Source organism: Eptesicus fuscus, chromosome 5 (assembly GCF_027574615.1).
Source record: "Eptesicus fuscus isolate TK198812 chromosome 5, DD_ASM_mEF_20220401, whole genome shotgun sequence".
NCBI lineage: Eukaryota > Metazoa > Chordata > Mammalia > Chiroptera > Vespertilionidae > Eptesicus > Eptesicus fuscus.
Genome location: NC_072477.1, coordinates 16,429,316 through 16,444,658, shown reverse-complemented (window position 1 = coordinate 16,444,658; position 15,343 = coordinate 16,429,316).

Sequence of the window (15,343 nt, the reverse complement as noted above, 5' to 3'; positions counted from 1 at the left end):
AAGGACAATCAAGGGATACTTGCAGTTAAACTGGTTTTTTTTAATTAGACTTACAATCTAAGCATATTGAAATTTGCCTGCTTGCATTTCAGGGCCAGGAATTTGGTGACACTTACTTTACACCACTTTTCTTTGCCAAAACCACTAGGATTTTGAATGTCAGAGAAGGGATCTTTTATTATTTCTCCTCCTTCTCAACATAATTCAGCCTTGTTTTCTCTTGTCCGAGCAGTCCTAGGAAATGCCCACAGAACCAGATAAACACTTTAATGGTAAAGACTATGAGGAAATGTAGCTAATAGAAAATGCTACAGAAGAAGCATAAGTGGAAGGGAGAGGAAGGGAAGGAAGGGATTAACCAACTCATATGCACAGATTATAGGATGGTGAAGGCCAAGGGTGGGAGGGAACCAGTTGGAGGGGAGCAATGGGGGAGAAAATGGGGAACACCTGTAATACTCTCACAAAGATTTTTAAAAAAAGAAGCATTATGTGGACACTGAGAATTCTGTTTTGTTCCATTGGGCAGGGAGATTTAGATGGGTTTATGAAATGTTGAGGGATGCAAGTTTCTGTGCCACACTTCTTGCCCTCTGTGGCAAACACTGAATTTTGGGAACAACCAGGAAATTCCTCTCAGCTTCACGTAAGGCAAACCCTTAGCTCTGTCCTCTATGGTTGTGCTGCCGCTGGCTCGGGCCTTGCTTCTCTGGTTGCTTAAGCTGTGATTGTAACATGCCCTCCCTTCTGGGAAGCTGCAGGCCACATAGCTGTTGACTACTTAGTATACTCTTGACCTGAGACCCTTATGCATGCTAAATCCTCTTTAGTGTGGCCAGAGGGAGGGGAATTTAATTGCTTTGGCTGATGATGGACCATCTTCTCCCTCTTGCTTCTGAAGTCTTGCCAGAGACATTTTCTAACTCTCTTGACCTTCTACGATTCTTTCTCTGTACTAATGGTCCTACTTCTCTTCATATTATAGCCTTGTGTTCCCATCTTTTAACAGTTATAATAAGTATACACTGTACTTCAAGGTCATTGAGGGTAAGAAATATGTATGTATATAGCCTCATAGGTACCATGGATTATGTTGGGTACTAGAGATATCTATAAGACACTTAACATGTATATACTGAATGAATGGACCAGTGAGTGAATTAATGGGTTGGTCCTACTCAGTTGCCCTTGAGAGGACCTAGCAATATATACTTTCGTGCTATAGGCTATTGAAAGAAAAAAGATTGAATATATATTTATTTATACACATACACTACTTTGAATCATGGCCAAAAGTCAACATCTTCTCAGGCAAACTAGCAACACTTCAGAACTAGATAACTTAACTTTCAAATTTGTAGGTGCTGCAAGGTGCTAAGACTGTGGATTAATTGAAATTCTCCAGCTTCTTCAATTGTCAGAATTAAATGCTATTCAGAGAGGGAACACTGATATTCCCATGGTAACAGGGCTCCATTAAAGACACAAAGCTGTCCTTGTTTGAGGACACCTGGGAATTTCAGGTATAGACGGAAATGCCATTAAAGCAAATTATACATACATACTCAGTGAAATTATGTGCACATGCATAGATATGCCTTATTTAGTCCCACCTTTCATTTAATCCCATTTATCATTAGCCTTTTAATGACTCAAATCTCAAGCATGAATATAGTTCTTAAAGAGGAGCTCATCTCAACTTTGGAATAAATATCTATCAATGTGTCGCTGCTCTTGGGCAGAAAAAAAATCAAATGCTTTGCTTATCTACTTACTACTTTTATCACAATTAAGTGAATGTTTATTCTTATCACACCTTCTGAAATAGGTAAATTTATTGTCTCTATGAAGAATTTTCCAGCACCTGGCTGATCATTCATGGCTTAGGTCAGGCCGGCAGCATACCTGAAAGGAATATTTTAGTTATGAAAAGGATTGTACAGATGAACTAGGCAAGGGTCATCTCAAGTGTCTTTTATGTCTTTTTTTCTGGTTTAAAAAATTTGTCAAGCCCTGACCAGGTTAGAGTGTCATTTCAATACACCAAGGTTGTGGGTTTGATCCCCAGTCAGGGCATATACAAGTATCAGGCAATGAATGTATAAATAAGTGGAACAACAGATATCTCTCTCTCTCTCTCTCTCTCTCTCTCTCTCTCACACACACTCTCTATATATATATATCTATATCAATATATATATATATATTCCCATTTTTCTCCCCTTCCTCTAAAATCAATAAATTAAAAAACTCAAAATATTTAAATCATTATTTATTTTGTAGATACCTCTAAATAATACTTTGCATAGTGTCTAAAAAAGGAAAAGATCAAACAAACAAACAAACAAAAACACACATAGAAGGGTGAATGGATTGGAGAATGGTCTTGATTCTCTCATCATTAGTATAATCCCTTTGCTTAGTTGTGGATTCTCTTCCTATCAGAGACAATGCTTTTAATGGCTCCATCTTCATATTATACAATGCAGCCAGGAAAGTGCAAGGCAGACTAGGTCAGCTCTGAGAATGCAGAAAAATATGACAAGGTGATAGCTAGCTGTGAAGTTAGTTAGCTCATAAATAACACAAACTTGATAAGAAGAAAATGCGAACCATTTGCATAGCTTGTGTGGCAGGAACAAGTGTAGCTAAGTTTATGCTGACTGAAGAGTTGCTCTGAGTATTTGCCAAGGTGACTTTTCTCTCCAGAGTGCTTTTAAAGGTTCTTGCTGCACTTCCCCCCTCCCCACCCCCTCCCTCTTTTCCCATAAATTCCTTGGAATTGTTAAAGATGTGAGGCTGAAGGCTGGCTTTGTTTATGACATTGTGTTGAATTGAGTTCTTTTAAATAAAAACCTAATGCTGTTTTTCTAAATATCTATATACGGTTCTTTCATTGACATTCATATTTTGGTTATAAAAAAATAATTTCTTACATTTTTTACATTTCAAATAAGTCCCAAGCAGTGGTCTCCATGATGATTTTCCTGAGGGCTAGGTGACAAATTATCTAAGGATCAAAAATTACTTTCGCTGCCTGTTAAATCCCCTTCAAATGTAAGGAAATTTTCCTCCCCAGTGGAAATAGAAAGTTAAAGCTGGAAGAAAATTTAGAAAACATATAGTTCAATTCCCTCCCCTCTTTTTTAGCATTAAGCTTCTTTTATTTTTTAATTTTTATTTTTGATTGTTGACACTATTATAGCTGTCCCACATCCCCTCCTCCCCCGCCCCCTTTTGCTCTCCTTTAGTCCATGCCACAATGGTGTTGAAAATGCTCCCCTATGAGCTAGCTGCTGATATTGGATAGAAGGACAAAAATTACATAGGGAAGTAGGCAAAAGTAATAAGAATGGGTATGAAATGAATAAAAATGGGTACAATGGTTACAGATTACCGGCAGTTCCGGCCAGGGTTTGCAAAGTGTGGGATGCCATTGTTTCTTGGCAACATAGTTGTTAATCTTTCTATGATGCGAGGCAGTTCTCCGATAAGGTTAACTCCCATATCCCGGGTGGGGCGTACAACTCTCAGCTAGGTCAGAATGTGCTTTCTTTAATCAGAACAAAACAATCATGATTAACAAAACATGATTAATATTTCTTTTTTAAAAAAATATATTTTATTGATTTTTTACAGAGAGGAAGGAAGAGGGATAGAGAGTTAGAAACATCGATCAGCTGCCTCCTGCACACCCCCTACTGGGGATGTGCCCACAATCAAGGTACATACCCTTCAGCTGCCTCCTGCACACCCCCTACTGGGGATGTGCCCACAATCAAGGTACATGCCCTTGACTAGAATTGAACCTGTGACCCTTCAGTCCCCAGGCTGGCGCTCTAGCCACTGAGCCAAACCAATTAGGGCATGATTAATATTTCTTATAACTATAGCTAGTCCCCACTATTCTATTTTTCCGTCCAGCCCCTGACTGTGTGAGGTTATAATGATCATAATCTCCATTGTACAGAAATAGAGACTGAGGTTAAAAGAGATTAAATAACAGGATGAGTCAGAGCTTGGATTCCAACCGAGATTTAGGTCATTCCAGAGTGTGAACATGAACCCCAACATATTTTGCTTCTGCAATTTGAAGTTCTAATTTGTCTTTCTCCCAAGCATTTATGTTGCCAAAAAATTAGATTATTTTACCAAGTTAAAGGTCAAACAGCACAGTGGCAGACAATGAATGGGCACTTGAGAAATATTTGTTGAATAAATGTATGAATGAACGAAAAGGCCTAAGTCTCCCTCGTGAGAAAAGCACATGCTCTTTCTACAACACCAAGAGAAAAATATGTTCAACGGAAGAGTTTCCCATTTTAAGGCAGCTGATGTTTCTAATCCTTCCATGCTCATTCTGTTTTCCTTTGACTTAATATATTACTGCAAATGCCCTACTGCTATTCTAAACTTTTAGTTTTTATTCTTATGCTATTGTCTGAGCCAGTAGTCTGCCAGAAGAACTGAGGCCAAATCCAGTGCTATCATTAGAGTCCCTGAACTACTATTTCAGGGATTCTGAGAAAGTCACATTAGCCCTTAGTCTTCCTCCACTTCCTGGGAATTTTAGAGCTAGAGCATCCTTAGGTTAAGATTTTATGTTATTAGACCTTTGTATATTAGTGTCAGTGAAAGATCAAGGACCAATCCCTAAGGAGGGAAGAACAACATAGGGGCCCTGAATGACTGGGACTAAGAAGGATGGAGGTGGGGTTTGAGGAATAATAGAAGCTGATCCATCTGAGAGGCCTACTGGGAGAACTAAAGTTAAGTGGCCTGTTGCCCACTTTAAAACAGGGGTGGCTTTGATGAGGTACAAGGTAGTGGGAGCCAGAGCAGGGCAGGGGGAACCCCCTGCACTCCTGTCTCAACTATGCAGCTGCCACCTTGTGTGGACTCAGGATAAGGAGACAAGTGTCACACCACTCTGGGTCTCATTTCCTAAGCTATGAATCAATGGGGTTAGGGTGTTCAGCCGTTTATTTCCTTCTGTTTGGGAGGTGTACAAAAAGGGATCCTAAATTGGGAAAGGGCCAAGCTGGGTTCTGTGGAGACAGGCTCAAGAGGGCCGAGTAAAGAGGGTAGAGCTCACGTCAGCTTCCATGGTTTGGCCTGAGGTCTCCTCCCTGGGCTGGGCCCTTTATTCTGATCAGAGGTACTCTTGAATTTGGAAACTGCCCCCCCCCCTCATGCTGCCCCATTGCACCAGCTGATCCTCAGACCTTCAAAGGCTTAGCACTATGCTTGTTCCCACCACCTATAGCCCCCTGGGGAGGGGGCAGGCATACTTAGCCTAAAGGGGTATTTTGGGATTTGCCAGAGGACATTTAAAAAATATTTTTATTGATTTCTGAGAGGAAGGGAGAGGGAGAGAGAGAGAAACATCAATGATGAGAGAGAATAATTGATGGGCTGCCTCCTGCACACCCCACACTGGGGATCAAGCCTGCAACCTGGGCATGTGCCCCAATTAGGAATCTAACCATAATCTCCTGGTTCATAGGTCAATGCTCAACCACTGAGCCATGCCGGCAGGCTAGAGGACATTTTTTAAATTTCTGGGCTGATAATGATGATCTGAATGTCATCCACTATTTTACTATCTTTAATTTGGTAAATTATTAATTTGTTAAAAAGAGTCCCAGTACCATATGTATTTATTGATTATACATGTGTGTGTGTGTGTGTGTGTGTGTGTGTGTGTGTGTGTGTGTGTGTTTGATTTAGTCTCCAGGGAGGGAAAACTCTTTGCTAACACATTTATGGTCGATCAGACAAGAATATATGAGAAATTGATTTAGGTCTCCTCATTCACTTAATGCAGATTTGTGAATCATCAATCTCATAAAGACTTTATGCACGAGCTAGAGATAAAGATAAACAAAATACAACCTCTGCTTTTGAGGAACTTCTAGTGTAACTGGACAACCAAGGGGTCCAGGCCGCCTGTCACTACGTGAGCCAATTAAGCAGAGACAGGGTTGAATCATATATGAGCGTTTATTCCAATAATGCCAGCAGTATGGGAGAGCAGCAGGTCATCCACAAAAATCTTCTCTGCACCCCACCATAAGCCAGCTGCGTATATTGCTTAGAAGGACAAAGTTTAAGTGGGGAGTAAGAATTACAGGCATGGGTAAGTAGGCACGAGATAATTATTACAGGTTACTAGTCATGTGGGCTACGGGGAGGGGTAGAGGGAGGGTCGCAAGAGGGCAGGCGCCTCTGGCCACCCTGAAACCAGATTGCAGGTAATAGGGGCTGGGGATTGTAAAGAGCAGGTGACTCCAGGACTGGATTGTTTCAGCCACAAGGCTGTAAATCTTTCCATAATGATAGGCAGTTCTCAGGAAAGGAGGATGGACAGCATTCCAGTCTTAGCTCCCATGTCACAGGGGGTATTCCAGCCAGGTTAGAATGTGCTTTCTCTAATCAGAACAGAACCATCATGGTTACAGAGCATGATTAATATTTGTTATCATTGTAGCTGGTCCCCAATATTCTATTTCTGCCCCTAACATAATACAGTGGAGAGGAGATGGATGTGCAAACAGGTAATTGTAATGCAGTGTCACAAATGGTATCCGTGGAGGTGGCAATAGAGTGTTATGGGAATTAGGAGGGAGGGGCAGGCTCTGGGAAATTAGCTGAAGTTTCATGGACCACATGTTATCTGGAGATGGTGAAGTTCCAAAACTCGCACATTTTATCTCTAACCTTGAGCTGACATTTGATTGTTTAAGGGCTTAGCCACAAATCTTCCCCTTTTCTGTGCTCCCTCTGTAACTCAGCAAAGTATTACAATCAGCTGAAATGCATGAAGGCAAACAGCGTAGGGTTAAAAGTGAAAGCCACTCTTTGCTGACTTGGGTTGGCTCCTGGATGCTGCAGAGAGCCCTTAATCTTAGAGTTTTTCTGATTAAGACTTTTCCCAGCAGCTCCTTCCATGGAAGTAGGTAAGCAAAACAAGCAGCTAGCAAGCAACGTCTTCTCAGCTTCTGGCATACTTAGCAGGATGTCATCTGCCTGGCACAGGAGGCAAATAAAATTGCTTGCATGAGGCCCTGGTTACAGCGGAGAAGGGGGGATGTAGGAAGGAATTCAATCTCTGGCTTAGAAAAATCTAATTCTCTCAAGGTATATTGAAGTCTGGGAAGCAGTTATCTTTCCCAGCAGCTAGACACAACCTGGAATGTAGCTCCTAATAGCCTTGGTGAAATTAAGTGAAGTTTCTGTGATTGTGGTCATCACACACAGGTCACGTAGGGTGCGTTGCCCTTCCCTGCAATCAGCCCGGGCCAGTGGTCCCTTCCATATTCCTCATCTACCCCACGCTTTTTACCTCTTTCCCGCTGCCCCAATCCACTGGCATTTCTACAGGAGGAAGAAATGAGTGGCTTGACAGCTTGAAGGATATGTTTAATAGAAATTGATGGAAGTGGCCCAAGAAGGCCACCATTCTATTATTCTTGCAGCAAGAAAGATTATCAGGGCTTGATGGAGCCACGCTCTCTAGCTGAAGTATTGTGTGACTGAGCAGACTTGATGTTTACTGGGCTTGCACGGGAGTTGGAAGAGAAGTTGAAAGGGAAATTAATTTGAACTGTAATTGATATAAGGTCAGTCACAGGGTGGCAGTAGGAACGGAGTTGTGGGATGGTTTATGGACGGGGTGAGCAGTTCTACTCCAAAGTTGGCACCAGGATCCTTTGTTGTAAGAAGTGTAATTTGGAGACAAGGGGTCAATTTGTGGATCTGGTTCGATTATACTGGATGTATCAGCCTTTCAAATTGAAGTACATACTGGCAAACATGCAAACAGATTTGGTGGCACCATTTTATCTCTACAATTCTTTGCACACAACAGTTAATCCCTAAAGAAATTCAGACTCCTTAGACTAAGGCACTTCAGCAGCTGCTGCCTGGAATAATGCTTTGGACTTTGATTTCAGTTTAGCGTTTCTTCTTTCTTTTTTTCCCCTTCTTCCATCTTTCTCTCTCATTCTCGCCCCTTCTCTCTCCGTTTTATTCTTATTACCTTATCACTTCAACAGCCTCTTCATAAGGATGGAGAGGCGCTATGTCTTCCAAGGGTACCCTAAAAATCCTTGTCAATCCCACAATACTAGCTCAGAAGTGACTTTACTGAAAAAATGAGATTCCCAGAGATTCCCAAGGAATATAGCATCTTTTTTGACCATTTGCAAAAATCATCATACATTTATTATTACCTAATAATTCCTGTAATGTCAATGACATAAATAAACTCGAACTGACTTAATGAAGACAAACGGGATCTCTTGGCTTATAAACCGGAAAGTTCAGCAGTAGCTCTGGGCTTACTTTTGCTAGATCAAGGGTCTCAAGGGATGGTGTCAGGGTTCTCTGTCTGGCCCTCTCTCTAGACTGCTTCTCTTTGTGTTCTTCATGGTGATGGACTGATGACAGCCCTAAGCTCATCTTCCTCAGCAGAAGAACCAAAAGGATATACTTCATTTCCAAATTTTATGTCACATTTGCTTGGGAGGAAATTGATAGTCTCTGTCTTGGTAAACTCCCCACTGTGGCTTAGGGAATGGGGACAGTGATAGATGAGATCTGTGCCCACCCATACAGCCAGGGTGTAGGCGAGGCCTTGTGACTGACAATCTTGCTGGACCACATGGAATATGAAAGGGACAGTTTCCAGAAGGAAAGAGGGGTGCTGAGTAGACAAATATAACAGATGTCTACTACTTGATGTCTTGGTTGTTTCTCTTTCTGGTGGCTTTCTTTCCTGGAGAAGATAATAATTTCTTGGTAGGATTATAATCTGATTTTTCTCTCTAGACATCCCAAGGCCTACATATAATCTGGCCTCTACTTATCTTTTTAGATTTATTTTCTATTGTTCCCAGAGTCATATCTAGGCTCTGGGCAGACATGACCTCTCATTATTCTACAAATATTTTCTTCTCCATGTCTTTGTTTTTGGGGGTCCTTGGGGTCAGAATTAGGGTAAACTCCGCTTTTACAAATTAAACAGTAGAATATATATTTGTAAATGTCTTATCTTATTTCTATAATTTACTCTTATTTCTAAGAATCAGATTTTTTTTTTCAAGATACAAAGCCCTGAATAACATTTGAATAATGTCTTCCCCCTTGGTTCTTTTGTTGCTGTTCCAGCAAATTGATTTATTTATCATTGTGTTATATTCTATGTTATCCTCATCTGTACTGTTCTATAGCCTTCTAATTAGTTTGTTTCATGTTTTGTTTTAAAAGTATTTTCATATCTCTTTTAAAAAAGATAACTATCTTGGACAATAGCAAAAAGCATATGAAGGCTTAAATGAATATGTGGTTAGAGGAGACTGCAATAGAAATAGTGACCAGAAATGTCTAAGAAGAAAATCAGGCCTTGGACAAGAAAAGCCCCCATTTTGCTTAATGGTTCCTTTGTTCATTTTTGAGTGTGAATTGTCATTGTGATAAAAGCACCAAAAGAGATAGGATGATTAGAGAAGATGGTGCAAAATTAAGATCTTGAATAACTTTTAAAAGTTTGCATTTTTGAATTTTTCAAGCATTGTAAAAATGGGAATATTTTTAATTTTCCATTTTGTATTCTTGTATTTTTAAGGGCTACAAATGTGTAGGGGCAGGGAAAAGTCCTTGTAGTTTTAGCTTATTAATTACACTACTTCCATTTCTAATACCTTCTTTCTCCTATTTCCCATGTTTCAATCTTTAATCCTTCAAGACCTAACTCATGGTTAAGTCTCTCAATGAATTTATCTCTGATAGCCTCAGCTGAAAGTACTGTTTCTATCTGCCATCCTCTAAAAACTGCGCGTCTCCAAGTGTAGTCACTGGACCAATCAGCAGTATCAGAAACATCAGAAAGCACTTACTGAAGAATTCTTTCCTCTTCTGCCCCATTCCTCCAGGCCCCCAAACTACTGATTCAGAAACTGGAGGAAGGGCTCAGCAATCTTGACTTAAAATACCCTCAGGAGATTCTGATCTATGGTAATGTTGAAGTATCACAGTTGTAAATATTAGTGTCGTGTCTCATATTTATATGGCGAATATGTAACACCTGCTCTACTTGACAACGTGCTCCTGGGTGAATGTCTATGTCATTCACTGCTGCTGGGTGAATGTCTATGCTGCTCACTGGTCGGCAAACTGCGGCTCGTGAGACACATGCGGCTCTTTGGCCCCTTGAGTGTGGCTCTTCCACAAAATACCATGTGCGGGCACACATGTACAGTGCGATTGAAACTTCGTGGCCCATGCACAGAAGTCGGTTTTTGGCTCTCAAAAAGAAATTTCAGTCGTTGTACTGTTGATATTTGGCTCTGTTGACTAATGAGTTTGCTGACCACTGGTCTATGTTATATTTGATTTTTAGGCCCTTATAATAGGTAAAAGATATTGAAACCTGAAAGTTTGTAGATGGATGGGCATAATAGGGCATAGAGTTTATTTTACATAGGAGCGGGGGAACAAAGCCTAATCTGGTTTCTCAATTTGCTTCGGCTGAATGAACCGAATAATTACTAAGTCCCTATTTCACCTTATGGCCAAATCCCTTTTTTGCTTTATGTGGTATCTGTTTGAACACAGAGTAGATGTGCTCTCATGCTATAGTCACTGAATATATGTCCATTGATGATGGTCTCCTTTCCTTTATGCAGTTCAGCAATTACAATAGTATTGCTTAGAGCTTTTGTGGAGTCTGCTGGTGAAGTTTAAGTAAAGGGCAAATCCAGTTTAATTTAAATATATAGAACAGTCTATTAAACATTTTTGTTCTTCAGAAGATACTGTTCCATCCCATCAAAACAGACTCTCACTCACTTCAGGTGTTGCCCCTGAGGCTGCTGAGCTCTCTGGGTGTCTAACCTTGCCCTCTTGTCATCGGCTATTAAAACTGCTAAAACAGAAGAATGCTTAAATGCTCCTGCTGTTAAAACATTAGTACATGCTTTGGTGAGCTCAAATTTAAATGCTTTGAATGACCCTTTAGGGGATCTTCCCCCCACCTTTTTAAATTTAGAGCTCAGTCAAAATTCAGCAAGAGTTTTAACTTCTTCAGTCCCTGGTTATGCTCGTTTTCTCCAATTTCCCCACTCAAAAGGTCCAGTTAGCTGTTAGTCTGTATTTAAAAGTCACCAGTTAAAACTCTGATAACTTTTTGGCTTTGCCTTCTGTCTTTCACTCCAAGCCTTCATTTATTATTATTATTATTATTATTATTATTATTATTATTATTTACTCTAAAATTCCAAATGATTCTTACGGGATGGATCAGGATAGGATTAGCCAAAAGGGAGTCAGAGGGAGCCCTTTCCATTTTACCTGGCTAGAAGATCTATGGTGCAAAAAGGAGCTCACATCCTGTCTCTGTTTCGAGAACCTTACATTAACCCCTTTCTCTTTTAAATTTTTTTTGCACGCACATTCTGTGTTACACAAATGCCAGCTTCTTATAATTCTCTGAAATTTTATAGGATTTTTCCTTTAAACTCTCTGGTTTGTTAGTTCTTTCATATATTCTCAGTTTGGACTTTCCTTAAGGAATATATCTAATGCTCCCAAATTTATAACTCAATCTCTTACCCATCTATAGAGCTCCAGATCTCTATTCTACCTGTATTCAACTTGGTTATTTATCTAACGTCTTGCTGCTCAAAGTGTGCTCTGTGTATCAGCATCATTGGCATAATCCTGGAAATATCAGAAATGTTGGATCTTGGGCCCACCTCAGACCTACCGAATTGGAATTTGCATTTTAACAAGATTCCCAGGTGATTCCTGTGCACAATAAAGTTTTAGAAGGACTGTTCTAATAGGTACCTCACACTGAACTAGGCTAAAGCAGTATTTTTTTACTTTTTTTTCTGTCTAGTTCCTCCCCAGGTTCTCTTCTATGCATTCAGCCCTCTAACCTTCCCTTCCTCCCTCTCCTCTCCTCTCCTCTCCTCTCCTCTCCTCTCCTCTCCTCTCCTCTCCTCTCCTCTCCTCTCCTCTCCTCTCCTCTCCTCTCCTCTCCTCTCCTCTCCTCTCCTCCTCTCCCCTCCCCTCCCCTCCCCTCCCCTCTCCTCTCCTACAATCCATTAAAAAGTCCTATGAAATCTACTTCCAATGCATATTAAAAATCATCCATTTGGCCGAAACCGGTTTGGCTCAGTGGATTGAGCGTTGGCCTGCAGACTCAAGGGTCCCAGGTTCGATTCCGGTCAAGGGCATGTACCTTGGTTGCGGGCACATCCCCAGTAGGGGGTGTGCAAGAGGCAGCTGATCGATGTTTCTAACTTCTCTATCCCTCTCTCTTCCTCTCTGTAAAAAATCAATAAAATAAAATAAAAAAAAATCATCCATTTGTATCATTTCTCATGATAACTATTTCCTATGACTATATTATATTCATTATATCACTCATCACTATTTGAGGTTATCTTATATTTCTATACTTGTGTTTTTGTTATTGTTCTCACTCTACCTTTCCTCCTCTCCAACTAAAAGGTAAAATCCTTGAGAGCAGGATCTTGTCTGTCTTGTTCATCGCTGTATTCCTAGCACCTAAGATGATGAATAGTGTGGAGAATATGCTCAAAGAAACAGTAATTGAATTAATTAATGAGGATTTTCACATTACCCAAACAACATCTATCATGGTTTAGATGCCTCATGAGTGTGAATAATTGATGAGTCGGGACTCAGCACTGGCTTCTCTCTGGGTCCTATATTCTGATGTGGAGAAATGTTCCATCCTGAAAAATGAATTTTCATTCTGAACAAATTGACAGGTATATTAATAATCAGTACTGATAATCAAATGATTTGAGTTCATATCCATATTTAGTTATATACAAACTCTGTGACTCTGGATGTTATTTAAATTTGGGTTTCAGTTTCCTCATCTGTAGGAGGACATTGCAGGCTATCTACCATATATTTTCCTGAGTGAATGTATTCTATAAAAAATGTTTTACCCACCCATTTTTCTTCCCCCATTTCTCAATAATTATCTGGTACACATGCACTAATAGGCTATTTGTACCCCTGTGTTATTACTATCAGGTATTATGTTAACAACTTTGAATCAATAAAATTTTTAAGTTAAAGAAGAATATACTTATTTATACAGTTTTGAGCTATTCAGGTTTAACTCCACAAAATTACATCAAGAAATTGGGTTACTGTGAGAGGTGACTGACAAAATGGAAAAATAGTATAAATAAAACTTTGAATGTTCTATTCACCTACAATGTTCTATTCTTATATGCTGGGTATGGATTTTCTATTTTTATTGTTCTTGTCAACAAAATAAACTTTAACCCATATACATACACATGGACTTCTGACCATATAGCCTGCAGTTACAAAAACAGCACTAACATGCCCTGGCCGGTGTGACTCAGTTGATTGAGTGTCATCCCATGTACCAAAGGGTCACTGGTTTGATTCCTGGTTGGAGTACATGCCTGGGTTGTGGGCTTGATGCCTGGTGGGAGGCATGCATGAGGCAGCCAGGAGATAGCTGCTTAATGTTTCTCTCCCACATCGATGTTTTTCTCTCTCCCTCCTACTCCTTTCCTCTCTGTGTAATATCAATAAAAACATATTTAAAAACCAAAATAAAACAACACTAACAAATTTTGAGCCATTTGGACTGTTTCTCTAAGATCTCTCTCTGTTTTAAAACACATAATCACATACATGTGTTACTTTAAAGGTTTATTAAATACTTTATAATAAATTACAGATAAATAGGTAACTCAATAATAAAACAAGTTGATATTAAAAAGCTGCATAGGCTTCCATCCAAGATGAAGAAACAAGGATCAGATTTACTTTCTTCCCTAAAACATAAAACTTGACAACATTTATGAAAAGACTATTTTTGAGACTTTAATCAACAAAGAACAAATGAGATGAGACCTAAATTTTTCTGATTAATATCTAAGCTGCAACTCATGGAAAAGAAATGCAAGTGAGCAGAATGTGCTCTCTGCATCTAAGAGATAAAGCTGGGAGTCTGGGGAGGTCAAGGGGGCTAAAGCCATAAAAGGAGAGAGCTGCAGAGATAAGACTTCAGAGATCTGAAGATCTCCATCAAATCTTCCCCTGAGTATTGATCAGTGCATGTGTGAGAAACTACTGAGGCTGGGGAAATAATCATCTAAAATGGTTAGAGGGAAGAGTGCTCAGAATGGATACAGGGCCAGAAAAAGTTTCTGCTTCATGAGCCATAGCAGAAAATATCAAACTTCACAAAAAGTTAGATGAAATGCACAGAAGGGTTTTGCTTCAGTGGTGTGGTAAAATTGGATGTAGCCTAAATGCTGTTGTATTATTGCATAACAAAGATTCAAAATAAGATGTGAAAATATAAAGTCAATTTAAAGTAACTTTATTATAGAACAAGTCTCAATAATATCTACAGGAAAACCAAAATATCCAGGACTCAACAAAACAAAATTTACAATGTCTACAATTTAATAAAAATATTAAGAATACAAAGAAGAAGCAAAATATAACACATAATAAAGAGAAAAATATAAATATCAATTCCACAATGTTGCAGTAGAAAGAATTAATAGATAAGAACATTATAAAATTTAGTTTAACTCTATTTTATATTTTAAATAACTTAGAGGAAAGATTGGACATGCTAAGTAGGGACATAGAAAAATACAAAAAGACTCAAATTAAACTTCTAGACATGCAAACTATGTCAGAGATGGAAAACTACTCTAGATGTGTTTAACACCTGACTAGAAACTGCAGAAGAAAATATGAGTGAATTTGAAGACATAGCAATAGACACTATTCAAAATGAGACATAAAGAAAAAGAAGAAGAAAATAAGGAACAAAGCATGAGAAAATGAGCAAGCCATGGGACAACTGTAAATTACTTGATGTATGTAATTGAAGTTCTCAAAAGAGAGGAAAGAAAGAATTGGGAAAGAAAGGTTTTTGAATAATTTTGTCTGATAATTTGAAAATTATGTCTGAGAAATTTCAAAATTTGAGAAAAACTATAAACCCACTTATATAGGAAGTTCAAAACCCCTAAGCACATCATAATGAAAATGGTTAAAATAACTGATAAAGAGGAAAAATAACTTAAAGCAGCCAGGAGAAAGATACATTGTATTCAGAGGAGTAAAGACAAATTTCTTGTTGAAAACAATGTAAGCCAGAAGCAGTAGAGCAATATCTTTATTTATTTAATTTATTTATTTATTTATTAATTCATTTTATTTTTTATTGAATTATGGGGGTGACATTGGTTTACAAAATCAAACAGGTTTCAAGTGTACAACTCAACAAAACACCATC